Source organism: Hermetia illucens, chromosome 1 (assembly GCF_905115235.1).
Source record: "Hermetia illucens chromosome 1, iHerIll2.2.curated.20191125, whole genome shotgun sequence".
In the NCBI taxonomy this organism is placed as follows: domain Eukaryota; kingdom Metazoa; phylum Arthropoda; class Insecta; order Diptera; family Stratiomyidae; genus Hermetia; species Hermetia illucens.
In genome coordinates, this window is record NC_051849.1 from 183,752,142 (window position 1) to 183,775,680 (window position 23,539).

A 23,539-nucleotide genomic window follows, 5' to 3' on the forward strand; every position below is an offset into this window, starting at 1 on the left:
ATAGAGATGTTGGTGTTCAGTAGGGGTTTATCAGGTTTTATCCTCCATCGTGGGTACCAATCCACGATTCGCCTTGGAACCCTTACTATCCTCTGACCGCTTGTCCTACAACTACCAAATCGGTAATGAGTTGCTCTTTACACCCCTTGTTCCAACCCGCAACCCTCGTGCTCCTCGGACAGAATGTTATTGGTCTCGAGTTGCGTATTGAACCTTCCTCTAATAATGAAGGTTATGAATTTACAGAGGGCTGGTAAGCAAGTAATTGGGCTAGTGTCTGCAGGGTCCTGCGTCGTATCCTTCTTAGGGATAAAGTAGGTAACTCCCGTAGCGAGAAAGAATGGAAATTTCTTCGGCAGAGTAATGATCTAAATTTTGGTGTATGCTAACCGACCGTGTATGCTGGTAAATTATTTGTATCAGAAGTTCTGCACTCGATATAAACCAGGACTTCTCCAGTTTTTGGTGCTGTTTATGACTTATCAAATTTCTTCTTCGGTAGCTTCCGCAAAATTCATGCACGGCATAGTGCTATGGCGGGTGCCTTCACTCACTCAGCATGCTTGGTGAGTAACCCTCAAATTTCACCACAATATTATTTTGCTTCCGTTATCAAAAACTGTATTGTCTGGATCCTCTATTGGGATTCGTTGTGTGATCTGGGAAAGCGCCGCTGGTTCGTCGCGTTCGTTGCATTCTGAATACGTCTGGACTTTATTATAACCGACTGCATACCACAGAATGTTTCTGGTTTAGTATGGCCTGAATTTCAACTACGGGTACCTCACTGGGTAAACCCTCTGCACTTTATTTTTCACCCGTTTCGGCGTTGCCAACACGCCAGTGATGATTTGAGTCAACTTAACAATGTCCTGCCGCAATGAGGCACGCTGACGTTTTAGACAAATTTTCCATTGAAGATCTCTTTAGTTACTCGAGGCACTAACATGGAAACGAATCTTCTGACCATGCAAACTATATTAAAATATATTTTCTTCAAGTGAGTTTGTAACTTGGTTATAGCAGCCACCAGTTTTGCGAAAGATAAATTCTTACAGCTTAAATGAAAGAGCATAGTTCTAAGGTTTTCGGGTCTTGAAAGTATTTCCATTGAAGTCTTTTAGGTCAGGATTTGACCTGCTTGTCAACTTTTAAGACTGATTGTCATTGATGGAGACGACAATGGCTTCTGGGCGTTTTCGCAGTTCCGCTTTCTTCTCCGTATTTTAGTTTTTAATCTTGTTCTATCTACTATTTTGTTTCCTCTTAAGTTTCTTTTTGCTTGGCAACGCTCACACCTGGACAGATGCTTTCCCCTTCCGAAGTTTTAGTTTGGTTTTTTGCCAGTGGCGGTATGCCTTAGTAGTCCTCTTCTTTTCACCACACTCTTTTGTTCGGCCATAAGTCATTGACAGTACAGTTTGGTATCACTTGGATCACCTGGATACTGTTGAGGTAGCGGGTTCCGATTTTTCCAAGGGACTTCTTAGACTTTTACTTGTGTATCTTTGGGAATGTATTAATTGTAAAGACTATTCCGTCTTCATCATTCCGATGGATGTAACGAAAACATATATCCATCAATATCCGTGGAGCTCAACCAATTTACCAGCCCTAAGTCTAAGTATTCAATGAAATGGTCATGTCCGTATCCCTTTCTGAAAAGTTAGACGATGCAAACTAAAATCAATTCTCGTAATCACTGTTCTGTTATCTTACCACGTGTCCTTTGCATACTAAACAATTTTCTTCGTCGGTCGTTCATCATTCAGGGGAATTACGAAAAATCAGACGGACGTAAGCTTCTCTAAATAAAGCCGAACCATTTTCCCAAACGTCTTAACCCCTTCAATCCATGAACAAGAGGACTATCCGCCCGCATGCACTCCCCCACAAAGGACGCTGTCTCGACGCTGGTAAATGTATTGCATAAAATTAACGGCACCGTTCTGCATAATGGAGTGCAAAAAAACACGATAAAGTCGGAAAAAAATGGTGAACTCATTCAAGAGCACCAAAAAACCAACCACAGGAAACAAGGCAACCAGCGTCTAAGTAAAATGCCGCCGTCGGAAAAACGACGTTTCCTTGGATTTCCTTCAACGTCAGCTTCATACACTTACTGCTCCCTGCGATAGTCTTGCTTCCTGATCTGGGTCATTTTTAATGAGATTTTGCTAAATTTTCCTTCTGCTCAAATGATTTTCAAGCTCGTTAGGGAAGTAGTCAGGAAAGAAAGGAAAAACGGGGGCAGACGGAGCAAAATGGCGCGTCAGGAACTTCAGGAGATGAGTCGAAGGAGTTAAAAGCCACTGATGAAAATATATTTCATTTATCACTTTTTCACACTGCGGGCTAAATGGGGAGTCGTGCTTGCGGGGCCCAAGTTTCGAGCACCCGAAACGGCTAATTTGGAAATTTGATTAAATCGACAATTGAAGTTTTAAACGGTTGAGCAAGAGTTCAAATTAATTTGGCAAGAGTTCATTATCGGGAGAATATCTGGTTTTCTGGTTAAACGGAAGAGAAATGCAAGATTATAGATCAGCCGTTCGTTTCAGTCAATTGGATTTATGGATATTTTTAGACTTCGTTTTCGTTAGACACAATGTCGGCAGGGATTCCTCCACAAATACCATTGAATATTAAAAATAACTTGTATTTGATTTCTTTTGAAGAATTTCCCCAGAAGTGGAGCATCTTTGGTTGCTCGTTCCCCGTTTCGAACACGCTTTCTGGTTAGCTTTTATATTGGATACAGCGTTATCGTCCCCCGGATACCAAGAAAAACCTTATCAAAACATTGTCAATAGCCCATTGTCATTCCCGGGGAAAGGAAAATTTACAGATGACAGTATGAAGGGTGAAATCGGATGAACATTCTTCTACAGAATTCCGCGCCCTATGCCGAGCTCCCGACCGAACGGGGTACATATGCAAATCCAGAATTTTCATTCTATACATTTCTTTCGTGGAATTAAGCCTTTCATTTCGTTCATCATTTCCTGAAGGTTGTCTCCCTTCGCAGCCAACAACAGAAATTTGAATTATTCGAATATTAAAATATTTTAGCCGAAAAGGATGAAACGTGCATAGGCAATCATCTTGTGCAAATATCTGGGTCACGTTCTAGAAAATGAGGAGTTTTCCACCACGCCAACTAGATCTCTCTGGCTACTATCCCCTAGCCGAGTATAAGCCGCTAGTTGGGAGGAGTGAAAATGAAAAATGCACAAAACAAATTGCATTATAGCGAAAATTGGATAGTGTGGAGAGTATCTGGATGGAAGCACTAGAATGTTTGTGCTACAGAACCGAGGGAATCCTTAGTTTGTGGAGTTGGACTACTCGTTTGATTCCCTCGGAGAATTATGCATACATGGCAGTCCTCTCATTCCGATTTGCCTTAGAATTCTGGTCCGTACAGTTGGCCTTGGTGGCTGTGTTAATCGGTTAGTACTCTAGCGTTATACTATATATGTATGTACGTGGCTAACATACTAGTGTTTTGGCCAATTTTTTGCATCATGGAGATGGTTTGCGAATTAAAAAATAGTTTCCTTTGAACTGGTATGCATTCGCTGAGAGTATTCCATGCAGGAAGTAAGAACTGTCATCATTGGATATGTGGTCTTTGTTTAATCTTTTAAGGACGCCTTGCGGATTAGAACAAAACTTTTTGCAGAAATGTTACATTGAGGCAACTATTTATTTGCCAGTCTTAAGCTCTTACGTATAAGTGTTTTCCATTTTTCTGGAAGACATACCGGGTAAAAGAGAGTTCCCCTTCTGGCCCTAAAATATTGATAGTTACAGCTTTTGTCGGACCATGGCTTTCCTTAACATTCGCTCATTCAATCAGAGTAGATTGCGTTTTTACATCTTTTTACGCCGATTTTTCAGTTGACATTCCTACGTCAATTTTGACTTTGAATATCGTTCACATGATGCAGTTGCTAAATATGCCATAAAGCCCGATAAGGGAACGTGCGCTGTGCATGTCTGGGTTTAAAACGCCCACTCGTGGGCAATATTTTGGGAAGGATACCCGAAAAATAAACTAAACATGGCACGGCAGAAGGTGAAATTTTTTACCGTGCACGATTTCCGTAGCCCCGTGCCGTCAGTTTTGGGAAGTGGACAGACGAGTTCTTCGTCGACGATATCCAGGGACCGTAGTGCCTTAAGTAGGTAAGTGGGTATCAGCGGCCACTCTGAGGAGCGTAATTAGCGCCGTTTCGATGTCACAAACTCCTACGTACATGGCTGCTGATATGAGAGCAAGGAGGCAGAGTCCAGCCGGTTCAGATCATCATAATCAGCTAGTAATATTCACACAGCAAACAGCTCTCCCACCATGCAACTAGAGGTCGCTCTGAGGTCCTCAAAGAATGGTTTACCTAGTGTCCGTATCCAGACTCTAGCTAGAGCTGGGCAATCCCAAAAGAAGCGCAGGAGGATTTGCCATTTCTCTACGGAGCTTGGGAAATGCGAATTTTAGGGTAGGCCGCGTTTGCCGTTATGGTCCGTAGGCCCCGTGCCCCGCCGTTATCTTATATGCATTTTCCCGCGTCTGGCACAAGAGCTCTTCCGATCAGGTTTTGTTACATGCGGCCAAATAATCCTTCACGTGGCACGAGTGGTGAGCCGTCGCGATTTGAATTTCGCGGCTGCTAAGTAGTGCTAGTAGATTCTATCCATGATAGCCGCCAGCGGGACGTAGACTATACCCGCCGAAGAGCTGGCAAGAGCAGAGCCCGCTTGGTCACTTCGTTGGCTCGCTCATTGCCCTCTATGTTCCTATGAGGAAGGGGTCTTCAGCGTGCCGTCCAGACTCTTCAGCGCGTTTCTGCACTGCCCCACCAACCGTGATACGCTTGGAGCTCGCATCATACTCCAGCCATCGAGAGATTTCTCGTATCACCAGTCTTTCCCTTGGAATATACTAGCGAAATGTGGGAAATGTGCATTCGAGAAAATTCCTGCACCGAATCCGTAGACTATCTTTGATCCGTCGGTGAAGAATACTGTGTCGTAGCCTTGCAACATGCCGCTGATCTTCCATTGGTTGGTCCTGGTTGGAAAGCCCAGAGTGGACTTTCTCGCGAAGTTCAGCTTCTGTGTGGCATAGTCCATGCAGAATGATCAGATTTCCCGAGCCACTTTGTCTAGGATATTTCTACCACCGTAGGGCGTCGCTCTCCAGCACTACACGCTTCGACTTGTTTAATGTGGAGGTCCTGCATACGCAAATTTTTGGATCCTATTGAGTTTCGTTCTATCGTACTTTTTGCTTAAAGCCTGCCACCGCACAATAGATTCATGCATTAGGATGGGATGCATGACAGCTCTGTACCTTCAGAGAACCATCTTCTATCGGACACCCCATTCCTTTGCAAAGGTCCTCTTTCGGCCATAGAAGGCTATACATGCCTTCTTCGCCTGCGGTCCTATGTTCAATCTACAATTTAGCTTCGGATCCAGGATTACACCCTGATACTTTACATTGGAGGAAAGAACCAATCTTTGTTCATTCAGCCACAGGAGTTGGAATATCCTTCGGTTGGATTTATTTCGAGACTGCATCTTGTTGCCAACAGGCACACATTCCCAACGTTTCTTCCATGGTATCACTCATAATGGAGAGAAACTTCCCTGACACTAATATCACCAAGCCGTTGGCATACGCCCACACCATCACCCCGCTCCTGTCCAATATCCGTCAAATTCTGTGTATCACTATTAATCAGAGCACCCGAGAGATGGCGCCATCCTGAGGCGTGCTACTGTTCATATCTTTTATCAAGTGGCTATCTCCCCGATCCTGTTTACCCTGGTTCTTATGTTAAAATGGATATTATCCAATGCGTAAAATACCTCTCAAATTCAATACTGGTCAAAGCTTCCACGATTGCGTTGATACTAACGTTGTTAAATGCTTCCTCTATATCCAGGAAGGCAACCAGAGTAAACTACTTACACTGCAGTGAACACTCAACTGTGCCGATTTCCTCGTAGAGAGCGGTTACTGGGGATTTGGCTTTGAGGTAGTCGTCCTAGAATTTACAGAGAGGCGTTCTCCTCGTAACAGTCCTTAAGGGGATGTTCATGACGCGCTCCAAGGTCCTTTGCACGAACGAGGTGAGGTTCGCTGGTCTCGCGTGGCTGGGGTGGTTGCATACCTTTAAAGCAATCAGCCGCTCCGAGGTTTCACCAGAAGATTCTGCTCAGAAGCCTTCCGACTTTTTAAGAAAAGATCGGGTCCTATGTTATTATCGAACAACACAGTAAGACACTGAGTCTCGCAAATTCGCTGGTGCATTCAATGTTTTAATAATAATTTAATAATCGAAGACTGCCTCTTCCTAGTCTTGATGGCCGATTTTTACTTCTTCAGGCAGCCTTTGTATGGTTGCCAATATTCGTGCCTGTTGAAGATCTCCCTGATCAGCTTCCTGAGCCTGGACAGATCTTCATTCCACTGCGGTGGCAGTGTCTACTTGTTGCAGTGCACGAGACTTTAAAGATGATTTCAAATGCCTTTTGCACAGCCTCAACCTTTGACTCCAATTCGTCTTTCATACTAATCTTACAAATTTGCGCACCGGAAAGTTTGTTCTTGATAACTTGCCAACTATGATCTGAGAAGGATCTCTAGTCAGGCACTATCCAGTTCTCCATCCTAAGAATCCCATTGTCGGTTAGTAGGTTGATATCAAGGACCTCCTCCTAATCCTCCTCACAATCTTCTTGAAGAGTTGCTTCTGCCTTGGTAAGAAACCGCGGCCGTCTTCGTCCCTCTTTTAATTTTGGAAACGTGGGTGTTAAACCAAAAAAGAGGAGTCCCTGGACCATCAAGAGTGTGAGCAGGTTGCTCTGCATTTGGTCCGGTCCGGCATCAAGTCGAAGCGGACTTAGGACTCCCCAATCCCGAGTTTCCGGTTTCCCGACTTCTTTACGTTTCTTTTGAGAATGATGGAAGCTCTCGAATTTTCACAAGAAGAATCCCAAATTATCTGCATATTTTCTGCTTGAGGCAGGCCTTTTCCAATGTTATCCTTGAAACTTGCCTTTGATGCAATTTGCAGATGGAGTTTTTGTGTGGTATAGGTTTACCTGGGCTCCAATGCCGGAGCATTACTCTCCTCTTCCGACAGGGCATTTCCCTGTTCGACGTGAGTTTTAGAAAGCCTAGATCAAGGTCGTCCACCTTCTCCTCTTCTGTGGGCCGCACTTCCCTACTCGAAACCGCCTTTTCAGCTTATATCGCTTCCGCGATCCTTTCGGGAACTTTGATAGGTTTACCACCCGATGTATCTTCCGAAGCATCCCCTTCGTTCTTCCTTGTGCATGTGGATAGGTATGCTACCAAGTCCGTACTTGATAAGGTAGTTACGACCTTTAATTACCTCTAGGAAACGGTCGCCTGGGAGATAGTGAGGAGTTTGCCTTTGTCCTCCTACTTGTTTCTAAAAACTCCACAACAATGTGTGGAGATCCACGTTTTGAGTGTTGAGAAAATGTAGAAGCTTCCCCGTCTCAATCGCTGCCGCTTTGGACGTAGACCGGGTTGGAATGCAGATTGTCACCATATTTGCCCCTGATATGTCATTCCTAGCACATGTCGACAGTTCCGTTGCTTTCCATCCTAGCAGTTTAGCGACTATAGTCCTAAGCTAGTCTGCCGTGTCCTCCATCGCGTAGTCTACCAATATAAGACCTGATCGAAAGCGTATGCCGGGGAACACGAGTACCTTATCCCATCCCTCACACACAAGGTGCAGAATTATTTCCTGCACCCCACTAGTGAGTATTTGCTCCGGAAATATTTTCAGCAGTATGGTTAGTCGAATGTTCTTTACCGCATTAACATAGTTAACAGCGCATCTCCTAGTTCCTTCCTTCTCCCCTGATCGCCTCAAGATTCCCTCTGCACGGTTTGCATAGCACCCTGGATTGGGGTAAGTGTTTTGACTTTTTGGTCTAGATCCGTAGCGTTTTGTTAATAGTATGATCACGTCGTCCAGGGTTCATGATAGAATGGAAATTTATTGCTTGAATCAATATTTTCTAATAGGCTTTCATCCTGATATTATGAAAATATTAGCCACGTGGAGTGAGGAATTCCCAATGATTCATACGCAGTTGGCAGAAGCCAATACAGATTGGTATATTATAGACCAGTTGTTGGAAACGACAAATGTATATACACGCGCTGAAGGTAAAAAGATATCATCAAACAGTGCAACGAACCATTATCTGCAATTCCGTTGATAATTCCATGGGTTTCCATCATTCAACGAGCGACGAACACACTTGAAAATTGTCATTCGCAACCAGCCAAGAATAGATGAAAAGTACATTCCCTCCAGCAAAAAATATAAAGACACTTCTTCTCCATTGTTAGGCGTCTACAAAGAACAAATCATGATTCGATTACTCTTAAACGTTGATTCAATCGGAAATACGAAATGAGGAATGTGTACTTCCAATGAACATATTTGATAAAGCCGTTCTGTGCCAATCATGAAACCTCTCCTACATTCACGTGCAAGCATAGTGCGAGCACATCAAGGACAATTGAAATTCATAACTCTTGAATATGACGAAAAGCATACAATCGTGTTCCCACTGCTCTGGGCATAGCCATTTTATCGCTTAGCAGATCCCTTCTAGTTGAGTACCTTCCTCGAAATTCTTATCGTTGGCTAAATCCTGATTTCAATTCTGCTTACCCCATAGTTCGACGATACTCTCCGGTCCTCGTCTGCGGCGCTCCTATATCTCCGGATGCCTCCTTATCACTATTTCAAATCATTTGGAAAGTTTCCAACGAATTGATTTGCGATGTCTCAAAACTTTCCTTCTAAGAAACCTCAATGGAAGACGAACAGGAGCACCTACGAATTTTTATGGTCGACGAAACGTACAAACGTACGAGAAATTTCGAAATGACTCTTGGGAAAGTTCTTAGCTTGGGCAAATCGTCGCATTCAAGAAATTTGTATGATTTGCATTGAGAATTTGATAAAGTGAACGAGTTAGAGAATAAACCCGATGATGTTGGAATTTCAAATTTTGTTTCACTCCTTGAATGGATTTGACTTGAAAATATCTGATAAAAGACAAGAGAACTAAATAATAGAATTAGTCGTTATCTTATTCCACTGATTATCACGATTATTACTGCTTCAACATGTTGCACTTTCCTTGAAAAGTGGGAATGGTTCTTATTCAACAAAGCCTTTTCACTACTATTTACTTAGCCGGCCTAGATATTATAAATAAAGGTATGTAGGATGACGAAATAGAGAAGTCGTAACTCTAAACAATGAAATCCAAACATATTTGATATCTGAGTGTAATTACGCGGCATTTGTGTGTGTTTTTCCTATTCGCTAATGTTAATTTATTGGTCTTGCAAACACCAATATTTCGGGAACCACTTGTTCCCTTTATCATGCTCATCAGTGGGTTTATTAACTATTTTTATTCTAATCTAAATCTATAATACTATTCTCATTAATTATTATTATATCTAAATCCTGAAAGACAGACCTGCCAGTAGAACACGTTGTTATAGATGTGGAAGGAGCCATAAAATTCATGGGCAACGAAGCGAAGGAGGGGCACGAACTATCCACAGCCATTGCTTTCCAACCTAAGATTCCAAAGTCTACTAACGGGCGGGAAACCAATATCGTACGAGAGCTGCAGAAGAAGCTGGTGTACTACCGTAATTATGGATAAACAACACTATGACAGCCTAGCAACGGAAAAGTTGATTGGAAGAAACTACTCTGAATTAAGGAATGACCTGCTACCAGCATCGATCAAAAGAGTAGAAAATACTCTCTAGTGGTTGATAACCCAGCCCAGCTCAGGATGCCAAACCCCTCTTTACCCTGAATCCGATCCCAACCAAAAATACACAAAGCAGGCAATGAGATGAGGTAGATTATGCCGATTCTAACTCCCCTACTTACAACATTGCGAAGTGGTTGGTTAGAGAATGCCAGAAATTGCGGTCTACCAACGTCGTTTGATGAAAAAGCTTTATTTCCCAGCGCGCCTGTAAAAAAGGCAATAATAAAATTTGAAGGGTGGCTGCTACGGTCTGGTTCGACACCAGAATGGAGGAGAACGGGAAAACAATATGCGAGGTTGGTTTCACTCCGCTTGAATGAAAATTATTTCACATTCAGAGGAAATAATTCAAGATAACCTCAGGTGTAGCGATGGCCAATCCTCTCTCCTCATTCCTAAGTGAAATCTTTATGGCATCACTGGAGGAGACGATGGAGCAGGATGGATTACTGCCAAATATATGGTTGATGTACGTGGATGACATCTTGGCAGTGATCCCAGAAATAAGTATCAACAATATGTTGGATAACATCAACACACTGCACTCTAAAATAAACTTCACTCATGAGATTGAAGTTAATAACCAATTGCCTTTCTTAGATATATTATTTACACGTCAAAACGGACAATTTTCATTTTTTATTTTCCGGAAACCCACCAGCACCCAGCGCAAAATAACAGCTTATGGCACGATGATCTACCGCCTTCTAACAATCTTACTCACAGAGGAAGACCACGAGTGCGAAAAACACTATATTATGGACACTGTAAGGAAGAACGGGCACATCAGCGAAACCATAGATACGATAATCAGGAGACACACACGAAGGATAGAATGTAGTAACATCACTACACTGTACAGCCAAAAGTTCTCAAATCTGTTCAAGCATATAAAACGGACATCAAAAATATTCGACATACAGTTGGTAGGATCAAGTCGTATCTACCAGCTAAAAACTCAGCTGGCTAGAGAAATGGACTGAAAAATGGCGGAGATGAGCGGAATATATAAAATCGCTTGCTCAGATGGTCCGAAGGTGTGTATCGGACAAACAAAAAGGCTGGTAATCGCTATATTTAGGGAGCATACGATGGAGGCTAAAGGAGCATTCAACATCTGCGAGCCGCTTCGGTCACGCTGCTCCCAGGGCAGAGGTGAGGCAGCGTCTGACGATTTACCTCTGCCCTGGTAAGAAACCGTAAAGCCGTCATTGCCTAATAAATTAAAATAGTATTATAGATTTAGATTAGTAAAAAAATACTGATGAGTAGACTTGTTAGCACTGATGAAGGGAACAAGTAGTTCCCAAAATATCGGTATTTCCAAGACTAACAAATTAACACTAGCGAAAAGGAACAACGATTTTTTATTATTTCAAATATTTGATATGTATTTGGTTATTACGACGTTCTCAGTCTTTTGCAAATTTAAGGATACCTACTAAAGATGTGTCCGGATAGCTGAGTGGTTAGAGCACAAGGCTGCCGTACGGAAGGTTGCGGTTCAAATCTCTCTGGTGGCAGTGGGATTTGTATCATGATTTGACGTCGGATATCAGTCGACTCAGCTGTGAATGAGTACCTGAGTCAAATCAGGGTAATAATCTCGGGCGAGCGCAATGCTGACCAGATTGCCTCCTAGTGTACCGTTACGGTCTTGAATGAAGTGCTCTAACACACTTCAAGGCCCTGATCCAAGATGGATTGTTGCGCCAACGAGTATTATTATTATTATTACTAAAGATTGGCCCTGTGAAGATTCTTCGCTAAAGTGAACCTTCCTTTGAGTTCTGATGAGTTCTGAGAAAGCCGTCAATTCTTTATGATGTGCAGGGTCGCCTCATTTTCTATATCATATTAGCTGTAGGGAGCCAAAAGGACGACCTCAATATTTTCCTCTGAATACTTTAGGGAGTAATGCCTCATTGCAAGGTTTTCAAATCGTTCTTCTTAAGGGACAGTAAGAACGTGGTTTAGGGTTCTTTCACGAAGATTTTCGCTTGGGAGTATGAATTTTAACTTTCTCCAGATGCGTGAATCCCTGCAACTTTACTATTCGGAAAGGTTTCAAATGATGCGACCTCATTAACTTTCATTCACCAGTAAATAGCGTAACCCTCCATCTGATATATAGTGCATTTCCCGAGCGGAAGTGCCGGTTCCATAAACGGCTCTTTTGAAAATACTCTGGAATACTGTCGATGATGAATATTATGTCCATAACTCCCAACGAGCTATGACTGTTTGGCAACGGTTAGGGAAGCATGGTTGCCAAATATGGAAATTATATGATTCGCAGGGATCAGAAGTACGTGATGTTTGCCTAAAAATTACCAAATTTATTCATGAGCGAACATATTATTGTCGGCGAGGAGTCTGTAATACAAAGACAGAGTCCCAGGAAAACGGATTGGACAAAGTTCGATGAACTTCCTGACGGTAAAGGGGAGCTCCCTTTGGCCGTAGAAGATCAATTGGAAACTCTAAATTGCACACTTTTAGAGTGCTTTGAAGAGGCTTGTCCATGGTGGAACCGAGGACTGCGGAGACTCAGCAAATAAACCAGACGACTTCTAAATCGTGCTTGCAAAGGCAATAAGGATGAAGACTGGTTAAACTTCCAGAATTCACCGGTTGAATATAAGAGGCTCGTAAAACGTTCGAAACTAGACTCTTTTAGAGCATACTCTGAGGAACTGGAAGGTGAGAGGGAGACTTCCAGGCTGTGCAGAGTCCTTAATCAGGATGAGTCGGCCACATTAGACTCCCTTAGAAGACCGGATGGTACTCTCAAGAACTCCAGAGTTGAGACTATACAGACTCTCTTGGAAGTACATCACCCAGGAAAACAGGTCTCAGAAGTGGGAGGAAGAGAATTGGCGGTTTCTGCAAACCTTTCAACACGAAGGAGTTGTAAAGGGAATTGGGACACTGCGTGAGCGATTGTAACCAATGAAAAGGTAAGAGCTGTTTTACTATCATTTGAACACTTCAAAGAACCTGGGATGGTTAGCATCTACCCAGTGATGCTAAAGGAGAGTATAGAGCATTAGGAGTAACTTCTAAGAAATATTTTTCGAGGATGTCTTGCTCTGGACTACCTGCCTTCCTCTTGGCAGAAGGTGAAGGTAGTCGTCATACCTGAGCCTGGGAAAGATCACTATCCAAATCCAAAGAAAACAGGCAAACCAGCTTAATATCATTTTCGCTGAAATGTCTGGAAAAACAGGTTGAGCGTCACATTCGCCAGAAAGCGCTAAGGCTGCACCCATTCAATTAAAATCAATATAGTTACTAACGTGGAAAGTTCTGTGAGTCTTTACTCTTTGGTTTCAAAGATAGAGGATTCAACTCTGAAAGTCGAGGATGCGATGGGAGTTTTCGTGAACATGGAAGGAGCGTTTGATTGTGCGCCCTTCCGAAAGCTCTGGGATGCTGCCAGAAAGCATGGTGTTGATGAAACTTTAATTAATTGGGTCTATGCTATGCTAACGCATGGATTGCTCTGTGCTGAAGTGGGTATTGATCTCACTTAACAACACGACGAAAGGCTGCCCTCAAGGAGGTGTGATATCGCCATTGCTGTGTGTATATTAATCGACTCACTACTATGCGAACTGCAAAATCTGACAATACACGTTCAACTTATGCGAATGACGTGGCTCTGCTGGTTGCTAGCCCAGATCTCGGAACTGTGTGTGGAAATACACAACGCGCCCTTGATTTTATTGCCAGTTCGTGCTTCAAGCATGTCAGTAAATCCAAATAAAATCAGAATGGTGTTATTTACAAAAAGGAGAAAACTACATGGTCTTTGCCGTCCAGAGATAAGGGGTGCAGCCCTCCAATTCTCCGAAGTGAAATATCTGGGAGTTATTCTAGATAAAAAGCTTCTTTGGAACAGAACTGTAGAGATAAAGATAAAACGAGCCCTCACAGTTTATGGGATGTGTAGGTGGAACTTTGCCTCGACATGAGGACCGAGGTCATAGGTAGTAATGTGGAAATATATCGCTGTCATTAAGCCAATGTTTGCTTATGCATCCGTAGTGTGGTGGGCTAAGGTAAAACAAAAGAGTTTTCACTGTAAACTAGTCACACTGCAAAGAACTGTGTGTCTGGGTATTACTGGTGGCATGTGCACGAAATCCGGCGTAACTCATTACTCAATTGCAGTACAGGGATTTGTTTATTCAGTGCCTCAGCTCTTTCCAGCCTCAACTCCGCGAGACCACCATTTAGGTATTACCTTGGGGGGTGGGTCATTGGGCACTTGTCCTTCTGCTACAAACAGCTTTCTCCTTCAGCAACTCCTGCTTTTTTTAACTGTTATGAAGGAAAGCCTTAGTCTGTCCTTCTTCAATCTCAGCACCTCTACGATAAAGTTCTCCGGGCTCACATTTCCGCTCAACACCTGGTTCCGATTCTTCCTCTCCATGCGAACATTGGCAGCGAAACATCACATGCTCTGGATCCTTCGCCTAGAAACAACCTCCGACAGTGTTCCAGTTCGTCAATATTCGGAAAGTTTTTTGCAAGTGCCGCGGTACCACCACGCTTATTGTTTCCACTATAGAAGGGGCACGCCGGAAACCAAACTAGCGACAAGCCAATGTTGTTTTCGACAATTGGTAGCAGTCTGTTGAAGACTGCTCCCCCTATCATCTTCCTCCTTGTATCCATCAGCCAGATCGGGGTATATGTTGCTGGATTTCCAGATGACTTGTTAGGTTTCGGAAAAAACACCAATTGTACCCTTTCCCACTGGGCAAGGAATATTTCTTCTTTTAGAGACGCCTCGAATGTGTAAGCGAAAAGATCGAACCTTGTTTTTTCTGCAGGCTTCAAAGCTCTCTTAGGGAAGCCATTGAAACCTTGCGCCTTGTTTTCGCCCATCCTACTACATATTTTCTGCAGCTCCTCTGCAGTTACTCGAGATTTATGCCCTCGTTTTTCTTCTTTTCTTCAGCCTTTGTCCCGTTAACAAGCGGGGTCGGCTCGTCGTGATCGATTTCGTCATTTGGCTCTATCAAATGCCCGATCTGGGTGCAATCTCGAGGCTTTTAAATTCCCATCCAGCGTATCAAGCCACCGCTGTTTCGGCTTGCCTTTTGGTCGCTTCCATCGACTTCGATGCTCAATCTTGGCAAGTGAATTTTTGTTACCATCGAAGACGGCTCTCTAGCAGATTTTCCACGGTCGGTGAAACCCCATATCGATCACAGTGATCCTCATTTTGGATGTGATCAATCTGTGTCACGCCACTATGTAATGAAATTCCACTTATTTCGCGACGGCCTATGGAAGGGCAAACAGAACGCGAACTAAGGTTGGAAATTAAAAGAGGAAAAAAAAAAAAACGGCTCGACCGCGCGCGTGGAGCCGTAAGTCTCCGGACCCAAGTGATCATTGAGACAGTGAACCGTCGTGGATCTTCCCCTCCTTGATCGCGGCACTCGGGTCCGGAGACTTTCGGCTCCAGGCGCGCGGTCGAGCCGTTTTTTTTTTCTTTTTTTTCTTTCCTCTTTTAATTTCCAACTCTAGTTCGCGTTCTGTTTGCCCTTCGATAGGCCGTCGCGAAATTCGTAGTAATATCGAATTTAGAATCCGGTGCGGACCCACGCATCGGAATAGACACGTTGTTTCGAGTAATGAAGCGTGAGGGATCAAAGCGCTCAAAGGACCCCCCCCCCCCCCACATTCCCGAGCCTGGCTAGCACAGAGGCGTGCAAGAACGTGTCGACCGAGCACTTTGATGGAGCTTCAATCTTTGTGGGCGGACCTTCACGGTCAATTTAGCCAATTTGTTTAGATTTCTGGGATAGCTCTGCCCTCTAGGTCGTTATCGGCCACTCAGGATGATCGACTTGATCACCTATTTCCACTTATACCATTACAACTAGTCCAACGCAACATCTTCGTTTCCATTACCGCAACACGCCGTTCATTATCTTTTACAGTCGGCCAACACTCAGAACCATAGAGAGCGACGGGACGAACGATGTTGCGCTAAATTTCAGATTTGAGGCGTTCGTTGATCAGAAAGAACACCATTTGTGGAACCCCACTTCATCCAGATTGCGTTAGTGTGAAGCAATTTCATAACGCAGTTCTCTATTGGCTGATAGTATTGACCCGAGGTATTTAGATCGCTCACTTTTGGGCAGATCACCGCCGTGGTTTTATTCAGGTTCAATCTGAGACCGTGTTGCATGAGGCATCATTCTATTTTTGGACAAGTTGCTCGACATCATTCCAATCCATAACAAGCACAAAGAGGAGTGGTGAGAGGGCGCTTTCTTGACGAACACCAACCGAGACACGAAACTGTTTTGATACACCCGGCTACTTACTACCCCACTTACTTTTCAGATCGTGGTAGAGCAATTGAACCTAGCGCACGAGTTCTTCTGGCACTAAGTGTTGTCGTAGAGCATACCAGATGAGTTCGTGTGGCACATGGTCAAATGCTTTCTTCAGATCCAGAAATGCAATGTTCTCAAGAATCTGTTCAAAAATCTTGAATGTATGGGAAAGCAATCGGATCGGACTGTAATTTGAACATTCTGCTGGACTAACTTTCTTTTTCCATATTAGAACTGCGGTACTTTCTTGTCAGTCAGATGGTGTTCTACCTTTCTGAATAATCCGATTAAAGAATTCACTGAGCCACGGAGTTGGGTCCCAGCTCTTCGATTTCCACAGCTCCTAATGTTGGCAATGATTGTGGAAGTGGAGGATGAGCAAATTTTTCAGTTGAAATTTGCTCGAAATATTCTCGCCATCTATCCATCGCGGCTCGACGGTTACTAAGCAGAGTACCGTTCTTGTCGATGTTCGATATCCTGTGTCCGTTTGTTTCGGCTTTTGCCAAGTCGCTACAGATCTCTCTCGCCATCCCGAGTGTTCAGTTTATCGTAAAGATTTTTGTAATGGCCGCTCGGTGGCGGCGATTGGTTTCGTTGCTTCACAGTTGGCATTATTGTAAATTTGCCAATTGGCGAGCGTTTTATCGTCGAGAAACTTGTGACAGAGGTGTTTCTTTTCACGGACCTTCATTTCAACATCGTCATTCCAAAGCCACGTATCTCGGTTGCTTTCGTGACTTGGTGGCCCTACGGGTTACAGAGGCCGTTTTGTGGATCGTGTCTTTTATTTGATTTCACGATTCTTCTACATTCGTAATGGCTATTAATCGTGTAAGTTAGGTCAATTCTTCTTCTTTCTCACGAAATCGCCACTATTTAATGCACGGCGGGCCACTACGTTCCTCACGCTGTTTTATTGATCGACCTGCCTGTGGTGCGTATGCGGTGAAGAAGTGAATAGTGCGATCAGTTGATGTAATGCAACCTTCATCACCCGATCATCAAATCGGTCGACTTGTTTAATGACATCACGGAAACCTTCTGAGATGGCAATGCCAACACCGTATTGAGTGTGTGGGCTACCAAAATAGAGAAGTTTATAACCATTTTCACCCCGTTCGCGTTTTATGTCGGAGCTTTTGGCACCAGACCATCGGGGCTCTTGCAAGTTCATCGGTCTTTCCAGTTAGGGTGCCAACATTTAGCGTGCAGACACGTATTTGTTTTGTTCGGACAAACTTGCTTACGTCCTGGCGCCGTCCATGCGTCAAGAACCCTTGCCCATTCTCGACAGGACCGTGGCCCGTCCTGCTGCGTCGACTGAGGTGCACGAAGCTGGTTACTCGATCCGATCATCTTGTTTCTAACGACATTGGATGCATTTTCTTGGTCGACCTGTCGTGGCATTTGTCACCAAAAGAGATCAGGCAGGATTGAGCATAGTGGATTAACTCCAACTATACTTTATTTATTTCTTCCCCTGGTCTCAGCATTTTATTTTTGTTTTACTTAGGATAGAACTTTTGTCGCGTCAAACGATCCTCATTTACCTGAGCTTGGGACCAGTATACTATGTTAATAGCATGGAGAAGTTAGATTTATGCCCTTGTTGATCTGGAAAAACGTTTGCTTTCCATTATTTGTATGGTAGCGAAACAGAGTGGTAACGATCAACATTCGTAAGGGGCGGCAGGTCACCTGGGGTGATTTCTGCAGCCTTTTCCACCTTGTTATCAACATGGTGGCACAGCTGTCTAAAGCCGTTCTTTTTACTCCTCCGAATGGCTTCTTTTAAGCGGCCACGAAATTGCCTGTGTGACTTCTCGCGATCATCGGTACCGGGTTTTCCCTTAAACCTCTGGGTAAGTTTCCTTGCCGGGAAACATGCGACTCGCAAACTTGCAATTTCGTTGTTTCACCAATAGTTGGGTTGATTACTGGATAGCAGTCGCGTTTTGAACACTGTAGTATAGAATGCTTTAGTCACTCAACGGGTGATTTAGGTGACTTTCTCTCTGGCGTAGCATCCGGGAATATATTGCATTTGGGAAACGTGCCCCTCAGAAGCTTTGTCTTTGATTTGCCAAACAGCTCTACTAGCTAAAGTGGCGCTCATGTATGTCAGGTTATAGACCCAAGGCCCATTCTACGCGTTAAAATCACTTCCTATGATTATTGGCTAACGTCCATTTGCATCCGCTCAGTATCTGCACATATTCGGCAAGTGTAGCGCTGGATGGAGCACAGCAGCTGTAGATGTGAACTCCTTTGTCCTTTGCTCTGATGAAGCTCCATTATTTCCTGGAAGACTTGTTCTCCGCAAGCTCATAGTGGTGCTTGGCCCGTTAGGTCCTTACACTAGTTCCCTTAGGCTCTTCGCCCCTCGAGAGATTCCATTTGTACTTACCATCTAATCTATGAAAATTAACAGTCTATAATAAATATTGAATTTTGTAATGTTTACTCCAACTCCCTTGCTTACCGATTTTATGGTTTTTACTTACTCACCTCAGCGATTCAAAATGGGGAGTTAGAAAATTACTAACAACGAAAAACCCTTCAATATATACCAACAAAACCTTCAGAAATTATCAAGTGCCTCCTCTGGTAGATGAGTAGAATGCATCAAGTGCAAATTAGCGAATTGTGCATAAAACATTTCGAAGGGTGTCAAATGTAGAAAAACCATTAGCCTCTTAAATCCGGCAAACGGAATTCTTTGAGAGGATTCTATTTGAATATGAATAGCTAATTTCGCCGTAGCCACACCAGACGTTGAGCATAGATAAGCATACATCCACTATCGGCTCCTAGCAAGGACGACCATTATGGTCGGAGGAAGTGAATGGAAGGGGCCTTTATTCGAGCAAGCATTAACACTTGCTAATAAAATATGTAAATTAAATTGGCCCAAGTCACTGGGATTTTCAAGGGAGAACTGCTTCCATGGGTACCAATTAAGCGGCTACTTGTTGATTACTATGGGTGGACGCTTTGCCGTCGTCGCATATTTCAATGATACTCAATCTCCAAGGGTGGAATGAAATGTATCGCGTTACATACAACCATTTTGCAATTCAAAAGGGAAGTTTTCTGTTGTAAAAAGCTTACCGCAGCGTTCATAGAAAGTATCTCGTCATTCAAAGCGAATGCCACGTTTAAATTAGTCCTCGTGCATGTAGGACCTATTCATGTTTTTACTGCAAACGTGGCAATTAGAATAACTTTTGTATGGAGGGCCTCATTCCAAAGAAGAGCTCTTCATTCTGAGCCGATTCAGTTACTTTTGGAAATGGAGACTGTCATGAGCAATTTAAAATTTACAATTAAGCTTGAGGCTTCAGAAATGGAACTTAGACGACATAACAGACTCTCATGTCATAATATATGAATGGTAGTTAGCAGAGAAAAGCTGGGAATGAATAGTTGTAAAATGTGCAACAGACAGGCAATTGTTACTCCGAAAAATGAGTTGCTATTCCTTGTAATGGTGAATAATATTTTCAAAAAAAAATAGTCGAGGGTAGATTATTGCGTCACTTTAGTATCGCGGTATCGAAGTGGGAAATTGAAGATCATAACAAGTCGGTAAACCGGAAGCTGGGCGCTTCAGGTATGAAAGGTTTTGTTTGTTTCCTCTGTAAGTACATTTGAGTGTAGAACTATCCCATTTGTACGTAGCCCGTTATGTATATGCATTTAGCATGTCAGAATTATTACTTTGGGTTGTAAATTTACACGGTAAACACAACTTTGAGCTACTGTAACTTTATTACTAATAGTATGATTTTGATCAAACTTGGGAATAATATGCTACGTATTATATTTTATACTACTACCAATTTCTATAACTGGGGGATCAACCTAAGGGGGGGTTTTACTCAATTTCCCCAAAAATATGGTAATATACTATTATTATGCTAATTTGAACGGATATCAATATGGAGAGTATTTTGAGGGCTGGACACCATATAGAGGGAGCTTCATGATTTTTTTCAGGTTTTTCGGTTGGGTAGTTTCTGAAAATGGGTCCGTTAAAGAAATCATCACTTTCGACCCCCCCCACTCCCCACCTTTCTAATAAATCTCAAAAATAAGACTGGCATGTAAAAGTACTAATCGAAACCTTTCATTTGATACCCCACGTGACTATATTCGGTGAAAAAAAATTTACACCCCCCATGTCTAGGCGTTCACAGTTCCCTTGTTCTCACCAAATTTCGGGTTAATCGGTATAGCCGTTTCTGAGAAAAGTGCGGATGACAGACAGACAGATAGTAGAAACGTCGGCTAGCGAAGCGAGAAAAGAAACAAAAAACCAAAGGTGCGAATTTGCCTAGAGGCAATTGTAATCTTCAGCAGAGGACATCTAACGAATGCGGAGATATTGAAGAAAGTGAAATCTGACCCCGACCTTAAAGACCTAGGCGGAAATGTCAGCAAAATCCCTAGGACCCAGAAAGGGGATCTTATGTTTGAGCAGAAAAAATCCAGCGTGGGGAAAACTGACGGCTTTCGGAACCAAGTTTTTAACTCACTTGGGGAGAATGTCGCGGTTCCTTCCCAAAAACATGAGATCTATATACAGTGCAAGGATCTCGATGAGGTAACATCCAGAGAAGAGATCTGTCTTGAAGCAACAATTCAAGTTGGAGGGATTCAGCGAAGGATCTACCGTGAGCCTAAGAAAAGCGTTTGGTGGTACTCAAACGGCCACAATCCGACTGCCAAGGGAGTCAGCGCAGAAGTTGTTGTCCGTGAGGAAGGTTCGGATTGGATGGGTTGTTTGCCGACTAAGGGAGCAGATTTCTTTAAAGAGGTACTTCAAATGCCTAATGTTTGGACACTTTGCGAAGGCATGAACTAACGGCATCGAACAGCTCGATCTATGTCGAAGGTGTGGGGAGAAAGGACATATTGCTAAGGAGTGCAATAGAGACACGAAATGCATTTTGTGCGAAGGAAAGTAGGGCCGGTTATCCCGGCATATTGCCGGAAGTAGTAAATGACGGAATTTAAGAAGACGTTAACTGCTGTGAAAAAAATGAGGTTAACACAAATAAACCTTAATCATTGCAGGGTCGCCCAAGATTTGCTTACGCAGACCCACGCGATGGGGGCTGCTATCATTAGCGAATCGTACAGAAATCTCTACGGTGGTGTATGGGTCACAGATTCGACTGGTCGAGCGGCGATATGGGCGTGCGGTCGTCAAGCCATACAATATAGCATGCGTCAGGCGGCTAGTGGCTTTGTGTGGGCAAAAATAAGCGGTATATTCGTATACAGCTGCTACGCTCCACCGAGCCTCACACTTCCTGAGTTTGAAGACTGGTTAGACGATCTTATGCTGATAGGTGATAGGTGATAGCTGGTGACTTTAATGCGTGGGCTATCGAGTGGGACATTAAAGAGACTAACGCAAGGCGGCGGTGCTTATTAGAAGCAGTTAGATGTAGTTCTGGCCAACGAAGGCGATGTACACTTATCGGAGAGGGGGTAACTGGTTAATTCTAGATCTGACTTTTGTCAGCCCTGCGCTGGCACGTGACATGATAAGTTAGCGATGACTTCACGTACAGCGACCATCAGGCAATCACCTTTGAACTAAGGACGGAGCCACAAGGCGGGATACCCGCACCCCGAAAGCCGAAATCCAAAAGAACACCAGGATGGTCTGCAAAAGCGATGGATGAGCAAACATTGATGGCATTGCGGCTAGACCCGCCTAGCAAAGCAGGCACCTCCACGGATAGAGCTCTCCATGTTACACAAAGCATATCTAAGGCGTGTGACGCGTTGATGCCTAGGAGATGCTCATTCTTCACTAGAAGACCCAATTATTGGTGGAATAGTGAACTTGCCAGGCTTCGATCGATTTGCTACAGAGCCAGACGAACCGCTCAGAGGCAATAGGTAGGATCAATCAAATGCAAAAGGAGCATGCCTATAGGGAAGCTTGCAGGAACCTTAACTTCGCCATTCAGCGGAGTAAGAGGGACTGTTTTAAGGAGCTCCGTTTGGAAGCGGGCATAAATCCGTGGAGTAGCGCCTATAAAATCATGACAGGACCATTCAGAGGCCGATCATCTCCGCAGAACCAGTGCCCTATGTTCTTGTTGAAAATAATCCACGGGTTATTTCCCCAACAAGAGGGGGGTACTGACACTTTCCAGCGTCCCCTGAACGTGACGCCGATTCCGCCAGCCACCAGGGACGAGCTGCTGGAGATCAGCAGTTGAATAGGAGACAGAAAAGCCTCGGGTCTTGACGGCATACCGAATAAGGCCCTCAAACTTGCCGTCAACTGTAGACCGGATATGTCCACGGAGCTGTTCGAAAAGTGCGTGTCCGAAGATGGCAGAAGCTGGTGCTGCTGCCTAAATCTGGCAAACCGCTAGGGGAACCGTCCTCCTATAGACCCATATGTCTTCTAGACACTATGGGGAAAATGTTGGAGCGGGTTATTTATAATAGACTACTCCCAGTCGCCGAGAGCCAAAGGGGCCTTTCAGATAGGCAGTATGGGTTCCGTAAAGCCTGATCAACCGTTGATGCCATCAAAATGGTTACTGGCATGACGAAAATGCAATTCACGGAAGGGGTTGTACCAGCAAATATTGTGTGGTGGTGACCCTAGATGTGAGGAATGCATTCAACTCGGCCAATTGGAATCTTATTCGAAAGTCTCTGGCGACGATTGGTGTTCCCATCTACCTCACCACTATTATCGATAGCTACTTCCATGAGCGAACACTCTGGTATAATACCGATGATGGACCCAAGGAGTACGTTGTCTCCGCGGGTGTCCCACAGGGCTCTGCACTGGGCCCACTACTGTGGAACATCATATATAATGATGTGCTTAACCTTCCGGTTCCGGAGGAGGCCACGGCGGTGGGTTACGCCGATGATATAGTACCGGTTGTGGTCGCAAAGCATCTCGAGGATGCTGAGTTGTACTCAAGCGAAGCAATCAGTGTTGTTAAGGCTCGGTTTGAGAGTGCTGGACTGGCACTCGCGGAGGAAAAGACGGAAGCGGTCCCCATCACTATGCGCCGCAAAAGAAATTACGCCTGCATTAGAATCGGGAATCGGATCATCACTTCCAAGCCGGCCATCAAATACTTGGGGGTGATGATAGACGGAAAACTTGATTTTAAGCAGCACATAGAGCATACTTGCAAAAAAGCATCCACCATGAGTATGGCTCTGGCAAGGATGATGCCAAACGTAAGAGGACCGCGGCATACTTGCAGGTTGCTCATAGCCAGGGTGGTGAGTTCTATCATGCTGTATGCAGT

The 23,539-nt window shown here is 43.9% G+C and overlaps 1 protein-coding gene across 1 annotated transcript in view; it reads left to right on the forward strand.

The window, feature by feature from the left end:
- LOC119646940 (lachesin) overlaps positions 1-23,539 on the forward strand; it is a 182,025-nt gene that overhangs the window by 22,370 nt on the left and 136,116 nt on the right. The window lies entirely within an intron of this gene.